The following is a 24013-nucleotide window of genomic DNA, read 5'->3' on the forward strand; positions in this document are numbered from 1 at the left end:
AGAGAGAGAGGGAGAGACACAGGCAGAGGGAGAAGCAGGCTCCATGCAGGAAGCCCGATGTGGGATTCGATCCCGGGACTCCAGGATCACACCCTGGGCCTAAGGCAGGCGCCAAACCGCTGAGCCACCCAGGGATCCCCCTCATACCTAACAATTTAGCAATAATTCCAAACTTAATATGATAATTCATGGGATTGTTGGTGGTATTTGGTAATTCAAACTGGCATTACAAGAGAACTCTCATCTGGTAGTTTATTTGCTATTGCAAAAATACAAATGGCTACAGGATTTTGCTTCTGTTTCAAATTCACCTGCTAATCTTTTCTACATATTCACTGAATTTTAGAGAAAAGTGGGAACTGATCCTCCACTATTTAGAAATGTTTAAAGAGAGCACATGAAAACAAATTCTCTTACCCCCGTATTTTTTTAAGTTTATTTATTTTTAAAATAATTTCTATACCCATTACGGGGCTCAAACTCCAAGCCAGACATCAAGAGTCACATGCTCTTCTTGACTGAGCCAGTTAGATGCCCCTCTTATCTCTAGTCTTAAGTAAAATGTTTATGCTCTGTTTTGTCAATTCTTTTTAAAATTTATTCATGAGAGACACACAGAGAGAGAGAGAGGCAGAGACATAGAGGGAGAAGCAGGCTCCATGCAGGGAGCCCGATACGGGACTCGATCCCAGGACCCAGGGATCATGACCTGAGCCAAAGGCAGACGCTCAACCACTGAGCCACCCAGGTGCCCCTGTTTTGTCATTTCTGAATGGTGCTAGGATTCTGCACAGTTTGGGGAATGTGTTTGTGCTTTGCTTATTAAGGTGGAGAGTAAAAGGACTACAAGGGTAGTTGAGTCTTCGGGAATAAAATGATGATTTGTTTTTCACACAGTATTAATTTTACTCAGGTGCATTATGGAGTAAAATAAAAACAAGAGCTTTTAAGGAAACACCATTCTTTATTTGGGTTTAATTTCCCAGAACCCATTAGATCAGAGTTCAGACTCATTTCTTCCTCTTCCTCTAAAGGAGAGGGGCTTCTTCACTGGAGAAACTTATAAAGAACAGTGACTTAAAGGATAAAGAAAATATGACCCATTGCATTGACGGATATTTTTCTTAGCCAATGCATTTCAAGTATTTTCAGATGAAACACCAGGCTTTGATCATACAATTTCTATTCCATCACACAAACCTCAGGGCAAAATCCTAACTGGAGTATTTGGTCACACAGGAACTGAAGTCCTTATTATTTATAATAATAATAATTACAAAATCCAACAGTTCAGAATTAGTAGACTGTCTAAAATACATCCAGCTGCATTTAGTAGACATAAAAAGGACTTTTATGATTTTTTTTTGGTGCAGTGGGCCCCAGATTTTAAATATTTCAGAACTGACCATTTCTGATTTGCTGCTCACAGTAACTGATTGCTATGAATTTGCAATTACCCGCAAGAGAAATCAATGAACAGAATGTCCAACATATTGGTCAGAGAGCATGGAGAGGATACAGGTAAACATAGATTAATTATTTTTAAAAAATTTTTTTATTCTTATTCACGAGAGACACACAGAGAGGCAGCGACATAGGAAGAGGAAGGAGAAGCAGGCTCCATGCAGATAGCCCGATGTGGGACTCAATCCCAGGACCCCAGGATCACGCCCTGAGCCAAAGGCAGATGCTCAACCGCTGAGCCACCCAGGCGTCCCAACATAGATTAATTCTAAAAAACACTTGTGTCTACGAGTTGTATTGAGATAGGGAAACTGAAGGGATCCCATAAGAGAAAATTCTTTTTTTTCCTTTGCTTCTTTTTCAGCTTCTATTCTTGCTAGGACCTGCATCTCCACTCCACTTTACACGTGCCTTGTAATGCAAATAGCATATGTCCTCCTTGTAAGGGACAAGGAATTAATGATTCTCTAGAATAAATAACATCTAAGGAAGGACCAGGTAAGAATGACCAGATGAAGCTTCATATGTATATTCCAGACCACCAGTGCTAGACATATGGACACCAAGGTCCCCTGGCTCCAAGGAATAAGACCTGGGCCCTTGCCTTTGTTCTAACTGGTTACGAGATGCCTCAGAGGACACATAGCTTAGACCACCATCCTGAATAAAAAACCCAGGCTCTGAACAAAGAGGAGACTCCGTGACACTCTGTATCTCCTCTCTCTAACCCTCTACATAGATGATATAGATAGATTGATTGATTAATTGATATCAATAATAAACTCTGCTTTCACCTTCTGCAGGCTCACATTTGATTTCCATCCTGCATGAAGGCAAAGACCCTCTTGGCTGGTCCCACCAGACATCCCCCCTTGGGTCCTTGGACCTGACCTGGTGGCAATAGTATGTTATGGTTTTCAAAGCCGGACATTCAACAGCTTGCTTTCATCTGCAAGTTATAATGCTTTTCTTTATAAACATTTCATGGTATTTAAGACTTTCTCAGGGATCCCTGGGTGGCTCAGCGGTTTGGCACCTGCCTTTGGCCCAGGGCACGATCCTGGAGTCCCGAGATTGAGTCCCGTGTCAGGCTCCCAGCATGGAGCCTGCTTCTCCCTCCTCCTGTGTCTCTGCCTCTCTGTCTCTCTGTCTCTCTCTCTCTCTCTCTCATAAATAAATAAATAAGTCTTTTAAAAAAAAAAAAAAAGACTTTCTCTTGACTTTTCCAGTTGGTTTCCTTGTACTTCAAGCCCTTGGGACTTTGTGGAGTAGGGCTGGAGGCTTCCGTAATATTTGTCTTTCTAGAAGTTGGAAGATGGAAAAGCTCTAAGCAGTCAGTGATTTAGACATATTTCCCCAGTTTGGAATTTTAAAGAATTTAGATGTTGGGGTGTTTTATTTCTCTTTGTATAACAAGTGGAACTTGTTCATTATAACCTCAGTATTTTCAATTTGGTCAGTTGTTTTTGACGTGGGAAACGAAGGCAAAAGAAATTAAATTTCTTTACTACTTAGAGCCCATTGACAAATACTTGAAACAGGCAGAGTGACTTTCCTCTAGGAACTCAGCTGCCTCGATGTTAATACTTTGCTAAAGGCAAGAGGCAATCTTAGCCCAATCCCCCAGGATCCTGTAAGTCTACTTTAACATACAAAAATTCCTTTGGAAGCTTCCTTTATCTCTACCCTCTAAGATACATGTTGGCAGTCATCATCCAAGCCTATGACCCACTGATATACATCTAAAGGGTCTCATGATTGAGTTTTTACTACAAGGCAATAAATGACCTTTTCCTAACAATAGCTAACCCCTTTAGGACCCTGGAAACCTTGTTTACAAAATCCTTGGGGGCTTGTGCTGTCCCTGACCCCCTTCAAATTTGAAAGTATATAAATCTGTCACAATACCAGCGCAACTCTTTCTGCTCACGGGGCGGTCCCCATGCTTTAATAAAAACCACCTTTTTGTACCAAAGAGCAAGAATTCTTTCTTGACTCTTGGCTCCAAACCCCAACATCAGCTGGGGTTTCTACATCAGTTTTGTGTGACGATTGGAGAAAACAAAGCACTCTTTACCTATGGAAGAACATGATTTTTAGAATGATTTTCATACTTCCTTAGGCAGACATTCAATTACCTTGCAGGCTTTGAGAATATACTAACTTGAAAATAAAAGGTTTTAGATAGTGTTATCTAGAGAGAAAGCCAGGAGCAACCTAGGATTTGAAGTTTTCCCACAGGATTCTATACAATAAATAATTTGGCACAGATAATTGAGAGGTTGCAGGACACATAAAGAGTTGTGATTCTAAATTTTTCAGGGACATTTTTGAACCAAATACCTATTACAGTTTTTCATTTTTATTCGAATTATTAGCATGTGGTTATTTCATTGTTACTGAAACATATTTAGAGTGGGGTTTTTTTATTTTTAACACTCTTATTAAGTTTTTGTATATTTTATTTATTTTTCTTTTTAAACGTATTTTTATTTATTTATTTGAGAAAGAGAGAGAGCAAGCACAAAGGAAGAGGAAGAAGTGTGGTCCCCATTGAGCAGAGAGCCCAATGCAGGGCTCAATCCCAGGACACTGAGATCATGAAGGCAGACACTTAATTGACTGAATCACCCAGATGCCCCTAATTTATTTTTATTTTTTAAGTAATCTCTACACCCATTGTGGTGCTCAAACCCACAACCCCCAGATCAAGAGTTGCATTGCTTCACTGACTGAGCCAGCCAAGCACTCAAAATACGAAACATATTTTGAATTTAAAAAATCAAAAATATATTCTCCTTCTTTTTCTCCAAGAGAAATGGTAAAAACTGCCATATGCCAAACAAAACAAAAAACTACAGAGGGAGAGGGAATGGTGCCTTGTGAAGTCCTGGAAGGGAGATATGGGGCACCTCAGTGTGTCTAGAGGGTAAGAGATTTTTAGAGGGTAGTGACATGGACCTGGAGATGTGAGCAGAGAAAATTTATGACATTTTCTATTGGTTACATGGAGAGTTCAGTCCCTAAGCTGAGCAACGGTGGTTTTTTGAAATTACTGAATTCTTGCTATTAGTACCACAGCAACCAGCACAAAGATTGGGTACCTTGGTTTCCAAGTACATAGTTTTTGGGAAAAGGATTGAATCAATATTCATCGTGTATTGTGTAATTCATAAGCCACAGGCCCTACATTTTTGCAATCACTACTTTACTCATCCTCTCTTTAGTTAATATCTTCAGGAGCCCAACTTACACCAGCAAGGCAAGGGAAGCAAAGGGGAACAGGCTTCCTCCCACCAGTCGTGGACCAGTGCTGAGCTCTTAGTTGTGTGGGCCCATCTGAGCCTCCTAAAAAGCAAATATGGTCTGAGTCTTCCAGACCTTCCAGACCTCTACAGCCTCTGCTACCTCCCTGCAGCCTGACACCATACCCATATGAAGTAAATTCCCGGAGGTCTCTTGCAGTCCCCGGGGAGCTGCTGCCTGAAGCTACAGCAGAGGGAGAGAGGAGTCAGATGCCACCAGTATGCCCCCCACACGGAGCTGTGATGCCTCAGGAGCTTTTGCACTTCTTGGAGGGGTGCTGGCGAGAGTCCCCATCCTGCCACCAAACAGCTGAATGACCCCAGAAGGCAACCTCACTTCTTTGTCCATGCCCATGTGAAGTTTTATCAGGTCACCTGGGGAACCTGCTCTATCACCCACTACTCGGGAGAAAAAAGGAATTTAGAGATCACTTAACCAAATTCCTTATTTTATAAATAAAGCAAAAACTCTCTGTGGTCTATTGATTTTATTTTAAATTCTGAAAAAATATGCAACATTTATAAATACAGCATTACCACTGCCTGGAATCGAACTTGACCATGGACACCCTTCCTCCCTCCCTTCCTGCCTTCTCTTCTTTCTCTTCTTGCTTTTAGTGTCTTACTCGATTAAAGAATACTTTTTTAAATACACTAAGGCAGTAAAGTAATCCTGCTTCATGTTTTTAAAGAACTGGGTAGAAATGAGACAGGGACCAACAAATCTCAAGTGAAAAATATGCATTCCCTGCTGGCTGTTATCACTAAACTGCTTGCGTCTAGTGCACCAGCTGCAGTCACAGCCGGTTCACGGAGGCTCCGCAAACCTAAAAAGCCACCTTCAAAACCACCTGAGCGGCCTGAGGTGCCTCTCAATATCCACCAATCAGGAGGAGGCCCTTCCTGCCCTCATTAGCATAATGGACCAGCGTGAGAACCTGCACTGGAGCCGGGCCTTGATGGTGGGGAGGTGGGCGGTGCCCGGGGAGACCCGCCGAACTGCGCTCTGGCCGCGCTGAGTTTCTGTTCACCTCCACCTGTTGCCCCAGTTAAGCCTTGCCTGTGCCTTTGAATTTTAGATCCGGCTTCATTCCTAGCATTGTGGGGTCCCAAGACCCCATCTCCAGTAACAGAAAGGTGATTTTGATATATCTGCAACTCTGAAGGCAGGACAAAGCAAGCTTTCTAGAAAACTGCCTTTTTGACATTAAGTGTGGGATTGGAATTTGTCTTTTGTGTAGAGCTTGTCTAGTCCTGGGAGGAATCTCTTTAGTGAGCCTTATTTGACATGCAGGAATGGCTCACTTAAGAAATTTTATATATAAAAATGGACCCGCAGAGCTTTACTTATATTGCTAGTTTACTATAAAGGATGTATAATTCGGAACGAACCAAGTGGAAGAAAAAAACATAGGGAAGAGATATCTTGGGGGTTGGCGGGGGGCGGGGGGAGGTGCGGGGTTCACAAAGCTTCTGTGTCCTCTCTGGGACAGCCACACTCCCAGAACAACGATATGTTCATCAACACAGAAGTACTTTATTTCTTTAAAAAAAAAAAAAAGTAATCTCTATAATCAACATGGGGCTTTGAGTTTTCAACTCCAAGGTCAAGAGTCACACGCTCTACAGACTGAGCCAGCCAGACACCCCCAATCCAGAAGTTCTTTTCTAAAAATTTAAATTCAATACACCTGGGGCACCGGGGTGGTGCAGTGGTTGAGCCTTTGGCTCAGGTCATGATGCCCAGTTCCTGGGATCAAGTCTTGCATCAGGCTCCCAGTGGGGAGCCTGCTTCTCCCTCTGCCTATGTCTCTGCCTCTCTGTGTCTCTCATGAATAAATAAAATCTTTAAAATAAAATTCAATTTGCCAACATATAGTATAACACCCAGTGCTCATCCCATCAAGTGCCCTCCTTAATGCCCATCACCCAGTTACCCTATCTCCCCACCCACCTCCCGTTCTGCAACCTTTTGTTTCCCAGAGTTAGGAGTCTCTCACAGTTTGTCTTCCTCTCTAATTTATCCCCACTCATTTTCCCCCTTTCCCTTATGGTCCCTCTTTCACTCTTTCTTATATTCCACATATGCGTGAGACTATATGATAATTGTTTTTCTCTGATTGACTTATTTCACTCAGCATGATATACTCCAGTTCCATCCATGTCAATGTGAATGGTAGGTATTCATCCTTTCTGATGGCTGAAAATATATATATATATATATATATATATATATATATATATATATATATACCATATCTTCTTTATCCAATCGTCTGTTGAAGGACATTGTGGCTCCTTCCACAGTTTGGCTACTGTGGACATTGCTGCTATGAACATTGGGGTGCAGGTGTTCCATCATTTCACTACATACGTATCTTTGGGGTAAATACCCAGTAGTGTAATTGCTGGGTCATAGGGTAGCTCTATGGTTCTTGTGGAACCTCCTTAAAGGCTGTTTTCTTGGGTGGCTCAGTCAGTTAAGTGTCTGCCTTGGGATCAGGTCATGATCGCAGGGTCCTGGGATGATCGCAGGGTCCTGGGATGGAGCCCCATGTTGCGGGGGGGGGGGGTCCCTGCTCAGCGGGGAGTCTACTTCTCCCTCTGCCCCTCCCTCTACTCATGCTTGTTCTCTTTTTCTCTGAAATAAATAAAATCTTTAAAACAAAACTTGAAAAAATAAAGGCTGTTTTCTTTTCTTAAATCAAGGTTTCACTACTTAGGCATAATTAATTAAATCATCCATCATTGGTGGTAGAACACAATCTGGTCCCTCTTGCCTCCCTGGAGGTCACAGGGTTAGGGGTTGGAGTTGGGCTGAAAGGTCTGGCCCTCTAATCATCTGGTTGGTTTTTGAGTGAACAGCTGCCACCCTGAAGCTATGTAGGGGCTCTGACCTTGAATCATCTTATTAGCACACAAGGCATTCTTCTCACTTAGGAAATTCCAAGAGTTTTAGGAGCTCTGTGCCAGGAACTAGAGGCAAAGACCAATATATTTTTTATTATACCACAGAAGAAGAGTAGGAAAATTCTGTTAACCTCATTTACCCAGGGAAATGTAGGTAGATGCCTCTTCCTGGTTCATTTCTAGGCATATCTAATGGAGAGAAGAGAAGAAAACCAAGGTAAGACTCCAGAGCAGAAGACCCACATCTCACTCAGAGTGGGCCCCAAGGGCCAAAGCGTTCTGCCGAGGGCCCCCTGGAGACAGAATCCTACACAGACACTTCAGATGTTTCTGCACCTTGAGTTGACACCTAGATCTATGGTGAGAATTCTGTGTTTAACAATCTTTGACAAGACTACATTTAAAAATGCATTTAGCATCTTGAATTTGTTCGTTCATGCTATAAATAACTGAAATATAATTTCACCAAACCCTGCTCAACCATATCAGGAGTGCTTTTCTGGTTTCTATTTTATTATAATGCTCACAATGCTATTCCATTTCTTTATAAAGATGCTTGGTGTGCTATTCAATTTAAAGAAGGATTAAGAGTTTACTCCTTGTGGTTTGGACACCACTTTCTTATATATATTGATAGGAGAGTGGAGAAATCCAATGGCGTTCCTATAGTCAGAATCAGGGAATTTGGCTATGAGTTTTTAAGTTCCATTTCTTTATGATGTACAAAGTGATAATTCTCCTTAGTGAAATATGAAAGCCCTTTCCTTCTATTTTAATGTTCATTTTCCAACTTCTATTTTAATGTTCATTTTTCCAAGATGTAAGTAGCCCTTCAGTTCCCTGACACTGGGATATAGAAGATAGGACTGGTAAAGGAACTGTGGGAAGTATTTGGAACAATCCTGTGACTTCTGGAAGGCTAGAGAGGGAAAGACCATAAGAAGGAAGAACAAAGGATAATGTACAGTCCTGTTTTCATCCAAAGACCTTGCTCCTGTTGTTTGTACCACCAGCCCTCTGGCCCATATCATATTAAGTGTTCCTTTCAATCACAGCTATCACTTTACCTTGTGACAATGGATCCTGTAGGGCTTCTGCTCATAGAAAACCACCATTCCCTTGTTCCAATCAATGCCTTTGGTATATCCACATACACACTAGGCAAATTATCTTTCTATATGATATCTATATGTAGATATCTATATCTATATGATATCTACAAAATCTGTAGGTAAAAAAATCTGCCCTACCAGATGTCATGATAAACTATAATGAAAGTTTATAGTAAACTATAAACCTTTACTAATTAGAAGAATATAGTATTGGCCTAGGGACAGACTCACAGAGCTTGGGGAAGAAGAGAGAGACCAGGATCAGACCTTGCATGGATGGACCTTGGATTTTTGAGAGGCATCATTTCTTAGAGGTGAAGAAAGGATGGTGTTTTCAGCAGAAAATGCCAAGGGTTGTGGCTCTATTCATAGGATTTGATATATGATTATGAAACCATTGGACATTATCTGGTGAAGTTAGAATTTAAAACCCACAGTGGAGAAATTTTGGTGCACCAGGATCTATCAAATATATTCAAAGCACCCTTATTGGTAGGAGCCAGAACGTGGAAACAACTCAAATGGCCATTCCAGTTGCTGTTGTCTGCATGTTTGTATTCCTCCAGAATTCATATGTTGAAATCCTAACCACCAAACATGATGGTATAAAAGGTGGGACCTAGGGGAGGTGATTAGGCCATGAGGGTAGAGATCTCATTAATGGAATTAGTATCTTATAAAATAGAAGTCCCAGAGTTCCCTAGCCCTTCCATTCCCTCGGAAGAGGACCCTTACTTAGCCATGATGCTATCTTGATCTCTTAACTTCCAGCCTTCAGAGCTGTAGCAATACATTTCTGTTGTTCATAAACTACCCAGGCTGTGGTGTTTTGTTATAGCAGGACGTTGTCATCAATGACTCTACAGGAACATGGCAACTGTTGATGAGAAGCACAAAAATAACATCGAGAAAAGGAAGCAGATCACACAAAGCATAATACATATGCTATGATTCCATTGGTAGGAAGTTCAAAAACAAATGAGCCCAATTAAAAAATGAGCAAGGGACTGAATAGTTCTCTAAAAGAAAGTATATGAATGGCCAATAGGCATACAGTTATCAGGGAAATGCACATCAACACAACTTTAAAGGCAGATAATAGCAGTATAGGTAGGGATGTAAAAGGGTTGGAACCCTCATACACTACTGATGAGAATGTAAGATGGTACAGCCACTTTGGAAAACAGTCTGTAGTTCCTTAAGATGTGACCCAGAAATTCTACTCCTAGGAGTATTTGCAAGAGAAATGAAAACCTATGCCCACGCAAACACTTGTACACAAATGTTCATAATACGTTATTGGTAACAGCCCCAAAATGGAAATGGTCCACATGTCCATCACTAATAAACAGATTTTTTAAATGTGGTATATTCATAAGGTAGTATGTTATTCAACAATTTAAAAAAGTATGAATACATGTTACAGTACAGATGAACCTTGAAAACATTATGAGGAAGAAACCAGTCACAAAGGACCATATGCATATGATTCCATTTATACGAAGTGTCCAAAACAGAAATATCTATAGAGATTATAAGCACATTAACAGTTGCCTAGGGTTGGAGAAAGAGATGAGGGAGACTGGGGAATACTGCTGATGGGCTCTGGTTTCTTCTCAGGATAAGGAAAATGTTCTAGAGTTGATTATGAAGATAGTTACACAACTACAACACTCTGAGCACGTGAAAAACCATGGAAACCATACACTATAAATGGCTAAATTATATGGTATGTGAATTATATCTTAATGAAGTTTTTTAAAAAAAAACAAATGAGAAAACTGAACAATGTATGGATAAAAAGGACATATTTAGGGGTAAAACGATAAAGTTAACCAAGGTATCACAAGAGAAGAAGCTCTGTGACCACAGGAGAAAGGAAATGTCAGAGAAAAATTCACATGTATGCTTTTAGGAAAGCATCTGTTGGGGTGCCTGGGAAGCTCAGTCGGTTGAGAGTCCAACTCTTGATCTTGCTTGGCTCAGGTCTTGATCTAACCTTAACCCTAAGTTTGAGCCCTGTGTTGTTCTCTGCACTGGATATGGAGCCTACTTAAAAACAAAATGGGGCACCTGGGTGGCTCAGTCAGTTAAGCGTCTGCCTTCAGCTCAGGTCATTATCTCGGGGTCCTGGGATCAAGTCTCACATCGGGCTCCTTGCTCCGCTGGGAGCCTACTTCTCCTTCTGTCCCTCCCCTTGCTCGTGCTTTCTCTCTCTCTCTCTAGTAATAAATTTTTTTAAAAAAAATAAAGACAGCATCTATATATATGTAGTGAGATGAGAGCAAATAATATAGTTAAAGAAACAACTCCAGCCATCCTGGGAAGACAGAGCCACCTGTCACCCATCCTACTTCCTTTTGCTGTGATCACAGAGCAGATTGAGAGTGCCTCATGGAGCGCAGGGCAGCCTATCCTCATCCCAGGGCATCCACATGCTGAACACACACCTACCCCTGCATGCACTGCTCCCTTCCTTCTGCACAGACGGGGGACCTGGCCAGAGCTGGAGCTGAGCACCCTGTTGGTCTTAGAATTCCTGCTACTGCTAGCCAGTGCCATTGGGCCAGCTCCTCAGCCTTCAGTCTCTACACCTGGGTTTTCCCCACCATGTTTAAAAACATCCTTCCTGGGATCCCTGGGTGGCTCAGCGGTTTAGCGCCTGCCTTCAGCCCAGGGCGTGATCCTGGAGTCCCGGAATCGAGTCCCACGTCGGGCTCCCTGCATGAAACCTGCTTCTCCCTGCTTCTCTGTCTCTGCCTCTCTCTCTCTCTCTTTATCATGAATAAAAAATAAAATCTTTCAAAAAAAAAATCCTTCCTGAGAACCACAGTGTCCCTTGGGCCCCCTGCACAGGCATCTGCCTCTCCTCTCAGACCCTTGGGTTTCCCACCTGCCTCTCATGGCAGCACACCAGGCTCTCTGCGTGGCCAAGGTCCTTTTAAGAACACATTTCTTGGAGATGGTTAGGACATTTCACATTTTCCAGAACTTCCTTTACCTCACATGCTGCTCTGATACTGTACTCTACTGAGATGAACATTCCAATATTGGTGGCAAAAGCATACATGTTTACTTCCCAGCCAGGGCCAGAATGTGGTGTCCTTGGGTGGGATGGGAAGGAGCTAGAACTGAACAGAGCAAACAGAGGCTGGTGGGGTAGAGGGTGGGGGTTAGGGAGGTGAGTGGAGAGGGTTCATGAGGGTGTGCATGGCAGATACAGGAGGTAGGGGCAAATCACAAGCACCTTGCATGCTGTGCTTACCCCAAGCTGGACCTTGGGGCACAGCTGGGTTGGAAAGGCTTCAACTTGACCCTCAGGTCCCCAGAAACAGCAGGCTGTGAAAAGGCCTGAAAGGCTCCAGAGAGTTTCCGTATGTAGGTAGGACCATAAGTCAGTGAGGTGTGGCCAGGATGTTCTTGTGTCCCACTCATGTCCTCAAAATGAGGCAAGGCGGAGGGAGAGTATTGTACTTTCTAAACAATGGAGTGAAGAGGCTGATGCCTTTTTTTCATTAGATACTTTTAACACTTTTTTTTTTTTTTTTTTTTTAGAGAGAGAGGCACGAGGAGGGGCAGAGGGGATGTTGAGAGAGAGAGAGAGAGAGAGAGAGAGAGAATCTTAAGCAGGCTCTGTGCCCACACCCAGCCCATGAACCTGATGCAGAGCTGGATCTCACAACCCTGAGATCATGAGCTAAAATCAAGAACTAGACACTTAACCAACTTGTGCTACCTAGGCGCCTCTCATCATAGGTACTTTTTAAAAAAATACTTGCTTACTTCCAGTTGTACCACTTTTAATTATACCAGTAACTGCATTTGCCTTTTTTTCTTTGCTGGAATTCAAAATTCCAATTTTTTTTTTAAGATTTTATTTATTCATGAGAGACACAGAGAGGCGGAGACACAGGCAGACGGAGAAGCAGGGTCCATGCATGGAGCCCGATGTGGGACTCTAACCTGGGAACCCGGATCACGCCCTGCGCTAAAGGCAGATGCTCAATCACTGAGCCCCCCCAGGCGTCCCTAAATCCAAATCCTCTTTAGTATCACTCCCAACCCCAGTGCCCTCAAGTCCTGCTCAGTATAACTGCTTCGGGAATGTTTCTCTCCAGGCCCGTCTTCCTTATACTTTATATATGTATATAATATACATATTATATAAATGTGCTTTTTCTTAAGAAGTGTCAATATGAATATTTTCATATTCAAAGCATGTTTGCTTGTTCAGTGTTTTTAGAATCCATTCAGACACACAGGTATATGAATTCCTTGTATGCCCTGTTTCATCAAGTGCATGGATCATCTTTGATTTTGCCTTTCCCCTGTGGATGGACATTTAGGTTGTTCCCAAAGTTCCTCTGCTAAAAACAAGGCAGCAATAATGCTAGTCCCTAGGGCCATACCCAGCTGGAGAGGCATGTGGCAGCAGTCGCCACAGTGGGGAGGAGTCTATCGATGCCCTTGTTATCAATTTCTATTGAATGGTGATCATTAGCAGAAGATATGCTTTTTAGTCAGTGACTGCTGGTAAATTCTGCTCAATTCACCCCTTCCTGCCTGCAGGGATGGACTGCTCACTCTCTCCACCTCTGTCTTTCCTGGTAGGTGCTGAAAAGTAGAATTGCATTCCCATTTTCACAAGTGCTGCCAAATGTTTTCTTTTTTGTCTTCAAGTTTTGTATTTATTCTGTTTTGCAAAGACATCATATACGCAAAGGTGCATATTCAATACCTGGGAGGTCATAAAACTTCTGAATTATACTTTCAGGTTTGTCCGACCATGATACTTCTGATAAGGATCGTCAGCATACCGGTTTTGCCTCTTCCAGAAAGACATTGTCATTTTACCTAAGAGCTTACTCTGGGTTTTACTGCAGAACACAAAAACAACTGGTGTCTGAAGAGAACTAAAATGTTGGGTGGACAGTGCAGAACTGGGATCCCTGTCTTCACACCCCTGTCTCCACCATCCTGTCTGGTCTGTAACAGGTTCTTTGCAGATGACAGGATTTTTTTTTTTTTTTTATGGTTTCCCAGTTTATTTTTTAAATTTAAATCCAATTAATTGGGACACCTGGGTGGCTCAGTGGTTGAGTGGCTGCCTTTGGCTTGGGTCATGATCCCGGGGTCCTGGGATCGAGTCCAACATTGGGCTCCCCACTGGGAGCCTGCTTCTCCCTCTGCCTATGTCTCTACCTCTCTCCCTGAGTCTCTCATGAATAAATAAAATCTTAAAAAATAAATCCAATTAACAGTGTATTGTTAGTTTCAGAGGCAGAGTTCAGTGATTCATCAGTGTTATATAATATCCAGTGCTCGTTACAATCATGTGCCCTCCTTAATGTCCATCACCCAGCTACGTCACCCCCCCCATACCAGTGACCTTGTTTCCTATGATTAAGAGTCTCTTATTGTTTGTCTCCCTCTTTGACTTTGTCATTTTATTCTTCCCCCTACTTCCCCTACAATCCTCTGTTTTGTCTGTTAAATTCCACAGATGAGTGAGATTATATGATAATTGTCTTTCTCTGACTGACTTATTTCGCTTAGCATAATACCCTTAGCATAATACCCTCCATCCATGTCATTGCAAAGGGCAAGATTTCTTTTTTTTTTTTTTTTGGATGGCTGAGTAGTATTCCATTACATATGTATACCACATCTTCTTTATCCATTCATCTGTCGATGGACTTCTGGGCTCTTTCCACAATTTGGCTATTGTAGACATTGATGCTATAAACATTGGGGTCCACATGCCCCTTTAGATCACTACACTTGTATCTTTGGGGTAAATACCCAGTAGTGCAATTACTGGGTCGTAGGGTAGCTCTATTTTCAACTTTTGAGGAACCTCCATACTTTTTCCGGAGTGGCTGCACCAGCTTGCATTCCCACCAACAGTGTAAGAGAGTTCCCCTTTCTCTGCATCCTCACCAACATCTGTCATTTCCTAACTTGCTCATTTTAGCCATTCTGACTGGAGTGAGGTAGTATCTCATTGTGGTTTTGAGTTGTATTTCCCTGATGCCGAGTGATGTGGAGCATTTTATCATGTGTCTGTAGGCCATTTGTATGCTTTTTTGGAAAAATGTCTGTTCATATCTTCTGCCCATTTCTTGGTTGGATTATTTGTTCTTTGGTGTCAAGTTTGATAAGTCTTTTATAGATTTTTGGATATAGTATATCCAAATACAGTATATTTGCAAGACATTTGCAAATATCTTCTCCCATTCTATTGTCTTTTGGTTTTGTCAACTGTATCCTTTGCTGTGCAAAAGCTTTTTATATTGATGAAGTCTTAATAGTTCATTTTTGCCTTTGTTTTCCTTGCCTTTGGAGACTTGTCTAGCAAGAAGTTGCTGCAGCTGAGGTCACAGAGGTTGCTGCCTGTGTTCTCCTCCAGGATTTTGATGGATTCCTGTCTCACATTTAGGTCTTTCATCCATTTTGAGTCTATTTTGGTGTATGGTGTAAAAAAGTGGTCCAGTTTCATTCTTCTGCATGTGGCTGTCCGATTTTCCCAACACCATCTGTTGAAGAGATTATCTTTTTTTCCATTGGATATTCTTTCCTGCTTTGTGTGACTTAGGTTCTCTTCCGTAGCTTTAAAACAAGTCTACAATTCTCCACCCAAAAGGCCATCTTCTTCTAGCCCAGGCCATCTTCCCTCCTACTTAGTTCATCCACACAATCTCCTGGCCAGCTTCTCACCCCAGACTTGCCAGCAAACTTCCTCCATTGTCCCCCCGTCCCCAGAGCTTCCTTCTACACCAGACATCTGACTACACTGCACAACCCTCTCCATTAGAGATGGAGGCCTTGTGATCTCGCTTCCTCTCTCCTACTCAGCATTGTCCACTTCCCCTCTTCTGGTTCTAAGCTCCAGCTGGACTCTAGATAATGAGAGGTACCCCCCACCCCAAGTTATGGCTTCTCCAGGCAGCCTCCTCTTCTCGGCCTACAACAGACCCTCTCTGTCAGTTCCTCCTCATCCTCCCAGCACCCCTTTAAAGACAGCGTCCTCTGAGGAGCCCTCCCAGCCCCACCCCTCAGGAGATCTGAAGGTAGGGTCGTTGACCAGGGGTCACTCAGGGTTGGCTGGGGACCGTTGGCCCCTGGCTAGCTGCCGTTGGGGATTGGCTAGAGGCCTTTGGGGCTGGTGGGAACCCTTGGGATGGGCCCCGGGTCCGTTGGGATTAGCTGGATTCCCCTGAGGGTGACTAAGTGCTGTTGGGGTGCTGGCGGGGGGCCGTTGGGAATCTCCCAGGGATCTTGGGTCACAGGCAGTGGCTGAGAGCACGGAGAGAGGGAGACGGGCCTGCGCCCAGGGCGGGTCGCCAGAGATAAACAGGGCTAGAAGGTGGGGACTCCCTTGGCGCCGGCGCCCCGGACCTGGAGTGAAGAGGAATCCGAGGGGGCCCCCAGCCCACGAGGCCCCCAGGCGGGTGGGGGAGCGCTGCGGTGCCCCGGAGCAGCCTGCTGGGTCAGCCCCTCTGCGGGCGGGGGACCGAGGGCGCCCCCGGGCCGGGGAGCAGGTCTGGTGGGGCGGGGAGACCGAGGAGCCCCCGGGCCCGTCGTCCTCGTCCTCGTCCTCGTCCTCGTCCTCGGGGGAGCCGGGTCCGTGCGGCCCTCCGCTCGCTCGCAAGTCCCAGGCCGGGACTGCCCGGAGCCCCGAGGCTCCCGGAGCCGGGCCTGTGCACCCCCGGGAGCGAGGGATGTGGGACTGGACTCAGCTGCCCGTCTTCCTGTGCCTCTTTCCCGACCTACTGGAGCACAGGCTCCAATTTTAGAGGCCGTGAAGGAGGGAGCCTCGCCCAGCCGGCTTGCACGGCTGTCCCCTGCCACCGCTCTTGGCAGTCCGGGCTAAGGCCAAGGGGGAGTGCTGTGCGCTTGGGGCCGGGTCGCTGCGCACCCGGGGCTGACCTCAGTGACTCAGACCACGTGAGCCTGACTCCCAAAAGGCAAATCCTGAAGGAAGCCTTCTCCAGCCAGGCTTAGATCAGACTTGTCCACGTTTACCAAGGGCTTGTCTGCCAAAGGCCTTGGCAGGCACGGTTGGGCTGAGCCCTTGTCACTAGAGCCAGGCACCATCAAGTTAGGACAAGTCACTTCCTCACCCTACACCGCTGAGACAGACAAACGCTTAAAGGTAAGCAAGGGTGATAGAATTATGAGGGCCTGGTTGTGATGGTAGCCAAGACGCAGCCCCCTTAAATCCTCCCTAGGGTGCCCGAGGCTCCTGGGTTTTATCCTACCATGGCCTGTTTCTGGATAAAGGGAGAACCCTTAGCTGTCCTTTCCAGTGGTTACTAGGTCCTTTTACTTTCTAATGTTAAGTGTCCCCCCAAAAGCTACTTTCTCTGCTAAACTCCTTCATGCTGTTCTTTTTTCCCAGCAGTAACCTGGACTTGGCATTTCTTTGGTGTTTGAAGGCTCTTTGCTCCTTAATACTTGAGACCAACATCCACAGACAGACACCCTCCTTTTAAGTTTATTAGACAATACCAAGCTCAGAGAAGGGATCAAAAGAGGAATTTGGGGATGTGAAGTCTGAACTCAGTGTTACTATTTCCTAGGAAGGAAAAGGAGAAAGGAAGAAAACATTCATTGTATGCCTGCCACGCGCTGTAACCCTTGTAGTTAGTCCTTTCACAAAGACATCCTTTGTCCTTGAACAATCTCAGGTATACATTCCATCCCTGCACATGTGAAAACGTGGATAGGAAATACATTTCTTTCTTTGTATGAGATGATAGCCAATAAGGGCCAGGGGGGTTACAGGTGATTTTAACTCAATTGCCTCAAACTAGTTCTGGTTATGCATGTCCTGATCAAGGTTGATAGGGGTTGACAAAAGATAACAGCTACAAAAAAATGGGACACTCATCTAGTGACTTTATAGGGGTCAACTCCCTTCCAGAACCCACTTTTTTTTTTTTAATCTTCCAGCAACAGCTTTTGACATCTCCTCCTGAGCTTTTAGTGTTTATCCATGGAAGATTGTCTAAATGGAGCTGCTTGGCCATTACAAAAGCAGGTCCAGTCTGTTAGCAGAGTTGTAAGAAATATGAGTGAAGTCGCATGATTGACCCTTAACCTAGAGACTAGACTTGCACAGTAATATTGCCCTATATAGGTGTTCAAAACATGTTTAGGACCACTCGCTGGAAATATCCTTTGCAGCCAGTTTAGAAGTGATAGAACCTGGTCTCATTTCCTATCACGTCAATTTCCATTTTCCATCCCAAGTGGTAATATGCAGTTCGATTGCCCTTTTTTTTTCACCTCACACATTCCAAACTTCTTTCTCTGTGTGTCAGAAATTCAGTTCACTGTCTTATAAAGATTTCCCATGCTGGAAAATATTTCAGAGTCCCTTGAGCCAAGGGCTTTGGGTTTTGGGGAATGCCTCCCAAGAGGCAGTCCAGAGTGGTAATAAGCTGTGACCCCCCCAAGTGAAGAAGCCAAGCTGCTGCCCAAGGGGATTTAGAAGGCAAGAACAAGAACTCTTAATTAGATTTTTCTGGGTTGTTTCACAAAAGCTGTTTTCAATCTGGAATGCTGGAATGTGTGTAATATGCACCAGAATGGTACGAATTAAATTAAGATATTCTTGCTGAAATTTTTCAGTCTTTTATTTAAGGTTCTGGTTTCCTGAACAATGGTGGATGGCATTTTCTACAGTAGCAAGTGTTTGGGATCTGTGCTCTGGTAAATAATGCATTAATTTGGTTTCTAGAAAGTTCGAATAAAATAAAATCATGTAAAAAAGAAGAAAAAGCAAAGGACAGCTTGTTCACAGTGAAAGTAGGATCATTCCAGGCCGGCTAGGACACCTGGAACTGCACTGGTGACCACCATATGTCCCTCCCAGCCTCAGGAAGGTGCTGTGGGAAATTCCCACGGTGCCCTCTCATGGTGAGTGCCCATCTGAGTTGGAGGAAGTCTTCTGGGATACGGAGTCCCTTGGACTGCCCATCACTGGCAAGATGCAGGGGGCTCAAAAGCAATTCCTTGTGAATCTGTCACAAAAGGGGACCTTCGAGCCACCTCCCGGTGGAACCCTACCAACAGGAGAGAAGCCATGTTTTAAAGCACCCTGGGTCGTATTCTGGTCTCAAGAACTACATCTCAGCTGATGGAAAAGGCACCTGTCTTCATCAGTATTTGAAAATGTACTGGCCAGGAAGCATTTCACATGCGGAGTGCCACTGCCCTCCTGTGGTTAACAGAATGACAGTGATCTGTCAGGTGCCCTGCTTTGGTTTACGGATTGAGATGAATGAAAGCCATTTGTTCCTCTATTTTCCCATTTTAATTTAGATGGTAGTCTCTACTGTAGGTGTGGGGAAGGTGAAAGATGTAAATTCTTTGAAATATAAAAATAGAAGTTTTTTTCTCAAGTACTCTATCTTCAATTCATAAACCTACTCTTTCTACAGGGGAAAAAAAGCAGTAGAGGTATCTCTACTTCTCCACACCTTCACATGATAAAGGCCTTTCGATTTGGCTTCTTTCCAAATTACAAGGTAAATTCCCAGACAGTAGGGGATGTTTCTAGTTTTGTCAGATCCCATGTTCCTAGCTCCATGAAGAGCACATGGCTTTCAGCAAATATTGGTGAAGAACAAAATTATAAGGCGTGAGAGTTTACGTTCTTTTTCTCTTTATTTTTGCAGCAAACATGGAAGGCAGTGGCTTTTTATTTGATCCTCTTATGCATAGATTATTGCTGGCAGAGGGGACCTTATGCCCCCCAGACCCACTTCCCAGTGCATGGAGGAATGCTTTCAGAGCGGCAAGCCTTGCACCCTCTTCCCAGACATTCAACTCAAAGCAGGTCAGCAATTGCTCTTTACCTAGTTAAAAGCAAAAGAAATGGCACTGAGATGAAATTTTTCATTAATCAGATTAACAAAGATTGGTAATTATTGTGGGTGATGATAAATTGATCCCTGCATTCTCTTTTGACACTACTAAACTTCAGTTTAAGAAAATGTAATGATTTTATTTTAAATCCTTAAAATATCCCTGTCCTTTGATCCAGTTAGCCACAAGGATGTTCATGACAGCTATGTTTATAAAGGAGAAATTTTGTGAAATATTAAAAATAGGAAAATAAACATACAAATTATTTGGTAGCCACTTAACAATTTATATTATATAACTAACATATACAATAGATACAAAAGCTATAATATTACAGATAAATGCTTATTGTAAATTCTATAGGGAAAAGTCAATTGGCTATTACTGTGTCTATAATTAGTTACTCTTGCCTAGTCACAAGAGTAACTAATTGCCAGATAAGTTCATTGATATGATACAAAGGACTGGTGATAGTAGGCATCATGTCTTCTTTCTTATTTTAGTGAAAGGCCTCTAGAATTTTTCCATTGTATTAGCCACCTATTATTGAATAACAAACTTGCCTAAAAGTAAGCTGCTTAAAACAAGAGTGATTTCTTTTGCTTACAAATATTCAATTTCAACAGAGCTTGACAGGAATGACTTACAACTGCTCCACACGGCATCCACAGAGATGGCTCAGAGACTGGACAATCCACTTTCAATACGGATCACTCATGTGGCTGGCAAATTAATGCTGGCTATTGGTTGGCAGTTCGGCTGGTCTGGGGCCTGGGAGCAAGGGGCCTTGCTTCTTCTTCAAGTGGGCTTCTTTCAGCTTCTTGGGCTTCTTCACTGGATGATGGTGGAATTCCCAGAACAAAGAAATCCAAAGCAAAGGTGGTGGCACTTTCACGCTGTCCTTGGAAATCACACAATACAGTTTCCACTGTTCCTTATTAGTTGAGAGAATTCCAAAATTTCACTCAGATTAAGAGGGGGAGGACAGATCCATCCGTGGGGTAGTGGTAAGGTTGTATATTACACAGTAAACTGTGGGATGAGAGACATTCTTATATTCTAAAGTTGGTATTTTAACCTCTCTCATTTACAAAGACATTGAAACACTTTATCTTCAACATGTCCTTTCTGCTCTTTGTATATATTTTATTGAATGCTTTTTTCTCTATTTTTTAAAGATTTTATTATATTTATTGAGAGAGCAAGAGCGGGATGGAGAGGGAAAGACAATCTGAAGCTGAGTCCCCACTGAGTGTAGAGCCCAATGCTTGGCTCCATCCCAGGACTCTGAGATCACCATCTGAGCCGAAACCAAGAGTCAGATGCTCAACCAACTGAGCCACCCAGGCACCCCTTTTCCTTTTTTTGGTTTTTACCCCATAAATTGGATGCTTTATTGATGTCTATAATGTGTGCCACCAAGGAATACATCTCTATAGTTTCCCTTTGCCTGTATTTAAGCTTTTTACAAATGATTCATATTAGGATCATATGGTTCATATTAGGAATAATTTTTGTTACCACTTTCTTTATCGAAAGTTAAGTTTGTGAAGTTGATGAATGTCATTGTGTGAGCTGTGCTTTGTTCATTTTCATTGCTGCCTGGTACCCTGTGATATAAATATAGGACAGTTGATCAACAGTGTTGTAGATGGACCATTGACCACTTCCAGGTTTGTTGATTAACATTCTTGTCCACAATCCTAGTGCAAATTGCATGAGCTGCTTTGGTGCATATCCCTAACAAGGATATTATAGATGCTTCTATTATTAATTAATGCCAAACTGTACCATTTTATACTCCTACCAGCCAGTAGGAGAGTTCCTGCTCTAAAGCCCTATTACCATAATCTGATTTTGCCAGATTTTTTTCTTGTTTATGGTAGCTTTGGAATAGAAAACAATACCTTAATCCTATCTTAACTCACCTTCCTGCATGCCATCTTTCCAAAGAGTAAGAATGTTTTCCCCTTCAGAGTTTGCCCCCTCTGATGCATAGCTCTTAACTGTTTGACTTGGTTGGAAATACTTGGCTGAATATACAGATGCCAGAGATAGAATATGCCTGCATTAGCAAAACTCTGGATCCTTCCATTTCTGCTTTATAGGCTCACTAGATTTAGCTGGAGTTGTCTCTCTTTGCCCAAAGCAATAAAAATAAGCCATCATTCTGGATCTTTCTTACCGTTTCTCTAATGCTACAGATTTGGTCAAATTGTAGTCTACCATCCAAAGTAGTGCAGGCCTCAAAACCTGACCAAACATTCTATCACCATGGAATTTGAGGTACCTGCTTCTCAGCCTATGCCCAGCTATAAAAATCAAGGAAGCTGTTAGTGTGGAAGAAGGGAGGATGGGCATTGGTGGACCACCAGCATTCTTGGCCACAGCTTCCTTCTGGCATCACCTTTTTCTCCCCTTATTAACTTTATTTTTGTTGTCTGGAAAAGTCCTTATATTGTCCTAGTTCTTGAATAACAGAGTTGGGTTGACCATTTTTCTCATTCAACCATCTTCCATCTCTCTTGATGGGGAATACTCAGGTGCTCTTTTCCTCCTTGGCTGCTTTCAAGAACACTTTTGTTTTTGGTGTTTCCATGATTCCTCAACAATGCAAAGGACGGGTTTTTAAAAATTGATCCTACTTGGTACACAGTGGGATTCCTGAATTTGCGGATTTGTGAGAATTTCAGAAAGTTCTCAGCCTTTTCTTGTTGACAGTGATTTTCCTCATTCTCTCTTCTTCTGTTGCAATTTCCCACTAGATGTTTGACTTTCTCATTTTTATCCTGTTAACTTCTTTCTGCCCCTCTGTATCTGTTCTTCTTGTAACTTTTTCATGCTTTTCTAGTTCACGAAACTTCCCTCCAACAGTGTCTTATTGTTAAATCTGTCCATTGTATTTTAAATTGTGATATTTCTTCATTTCTAAATTGCAAATGCAGAATATTAATAGGCATTGTTTTGAAAAGCCAATTTGCTTAACAGAATTATATCTGTATGAAATGATATACACTTGTACAAAAAAGTTATCCTCTAAAAAAAATTATCCTCTATAACAGATTTTGAAATAAACATCAAACCAGGCCGTTCATTCCTTCAGGCTTGAAAGCCTCTGAGGCCCTGAGCAGAGTCCTGTGTATGGCCATGATGGTCTGGAGAACTACTTTCCCATGCTTAAGGCTGTAACTTTCTCTTGCAAATCATAAATGGAAGACACCTTTGGGTTGGGATAGGGTATTGGATAGAAGGAAATGCAGAGGCCAGTGGCCCAGCAGGTGGTGCAGGGCCTTTTGGTGGCGACATGATGATGGGCACTTCTGGCAATGTGCGGTGCTCTTGGCACCAGTGTGAACTGAGCCAACAACCCACGGAAAGGGGAAAGTGCTCTTTAGGACACTTTCAGGAGGATACAGAAGGGGGCAGAACTGGGGTAGGTGTCTTAAGTGGTTTGAGATTTTTTTTCCTGGTCCCCAACTCATTTCCAGAAATATCTAAAGGAAAAGGGAGGGGGAGAAATGTAGATGAATTTTCTGTGGGGCAGACAGTAGAGATCGAGATCTATACCTTTCACAGAGCATGGGGCTCCAAGGGATTCCAGGGCCTATGGTAAAGGCCCCAGTTCCCCATGAGAACAGATCTCTCTCAGCTCCACCTGGTGAGACTGGGCTTAGATTCCTCTTTCCAGAGGGGTTTCTTTACTCTCTTTTGATTCTCTCAATGATTCTATTTGCTTCTCTTCTCTATAGCTTAATGCCTAGGATTCTTGTTTCAGACATAACTTTTTCTCCATGTTTCCATCATCCTCACTTCTGATCCCATAAAAAATGGTTTGCTTGTTAACTAATTATTTGCCTCTCCAATCAACATATAGGTACCAAGGTCACAGGCTTTGTTTTCATTCACCACTCTATTCCCAACGTTTAGAATACTGTTTGGCCTGGAGTAAGTCCTTAATAAATATTTATTGAATGTTGAATTCTTATTTTGCTTGAGATTCTTTGCAGAGATAAAATTGAGTAATTCTTGGGTTATTCCTAAGTGAAACCTGCTGCACTCAGCACCACAGGTTCTGCTCTACTGAATGAGTACAGAATGGAGTAGTGAATGGAGCAGGTTTTTCATGGATGGGATTTAGTAATGTCATCCTTGCCTTCCACAGGTCTGGATTGCTCAGGTAGAGTCAGAAGCCCCATGGCAATAGTGACATTCATCACTGGATTATCTGTTACGTAGAATATGGATTAAGCTGTTACAACAGTATTGCTAAAAGTGGTTTCCTTAAGGGTATGAAAGGGTATGATCTAAAGTATCTTGAGTGTCTAGGAATTTTTTCTTAAAGATTTT

At 42.9% G+C, this 24013-nt stretch overlaps 2 long non-coding RNA genes across 6 annotated transcripts; one reads left to right on the forward strand and one right to left on the reverse strand.

Moving 5' to 3' along the window:
* Positions 1-3628: 3628 nt before the first annotated feature.
* On the reverse strand, positions 3629-16672 carry LOC144294109 (uncharacterized). 2 transcript variants are annotated; one of them, XR_013361515.1, is made up of 3 exons: positions 11793-16672; positions 9527-9668; positions 3629-7868 (listed from the first exon to the last, which is right to left on the reverse strand). It is a non-coding gene; the product is annotated as an uncharacterized LOC144294109 (long non-coding RNA). The 2 variants fall into 2 exon arrangements; XR_013361516.1 differs by having other exon boundaries at positions 16190-16640.
* On the forward strand, positions 15880-23645 carry LOC144294108 (uncharacterized). 4 transcript variants are annotated; one of them, XR_013361512.1, is made up of 6 exons: positions 15885-16946; positions 18537-18715; positions 19240-19326; positions 19477-19637; positions 20293-20545; positions 20845-23645. It is a non-coding gene; the product is annotated as an uncharacterized LOC144294108 (long non-coding RNA). The 4 variants fall into 4 exon arrangements; XR_013361514.1 differs by having other exon boundaries at positions 15880-16946; positions 18441-18715; positions 20293-23645; XR_013361511.1 differs by having other exon boundaries at positions 15884-16946; positions 20293-23645.
* Positions 23646-24013: the final 368 nt, after the last annotated feature.

The sequence above is a fragment of the Canis aureus genome, chromosome 22, assembly GCF_053574225.1.
Source record: "Canis aureus isolate CA01 chromosome 22, VMU_Caureus_v.1.0, whole genome shotgun sequence".
Classification (NCBI taxonomy): Eukaryota; Metazoa; Chordata; class Mammalia; order Carnivora; family Canidae; genus Canis; species Canis aureus.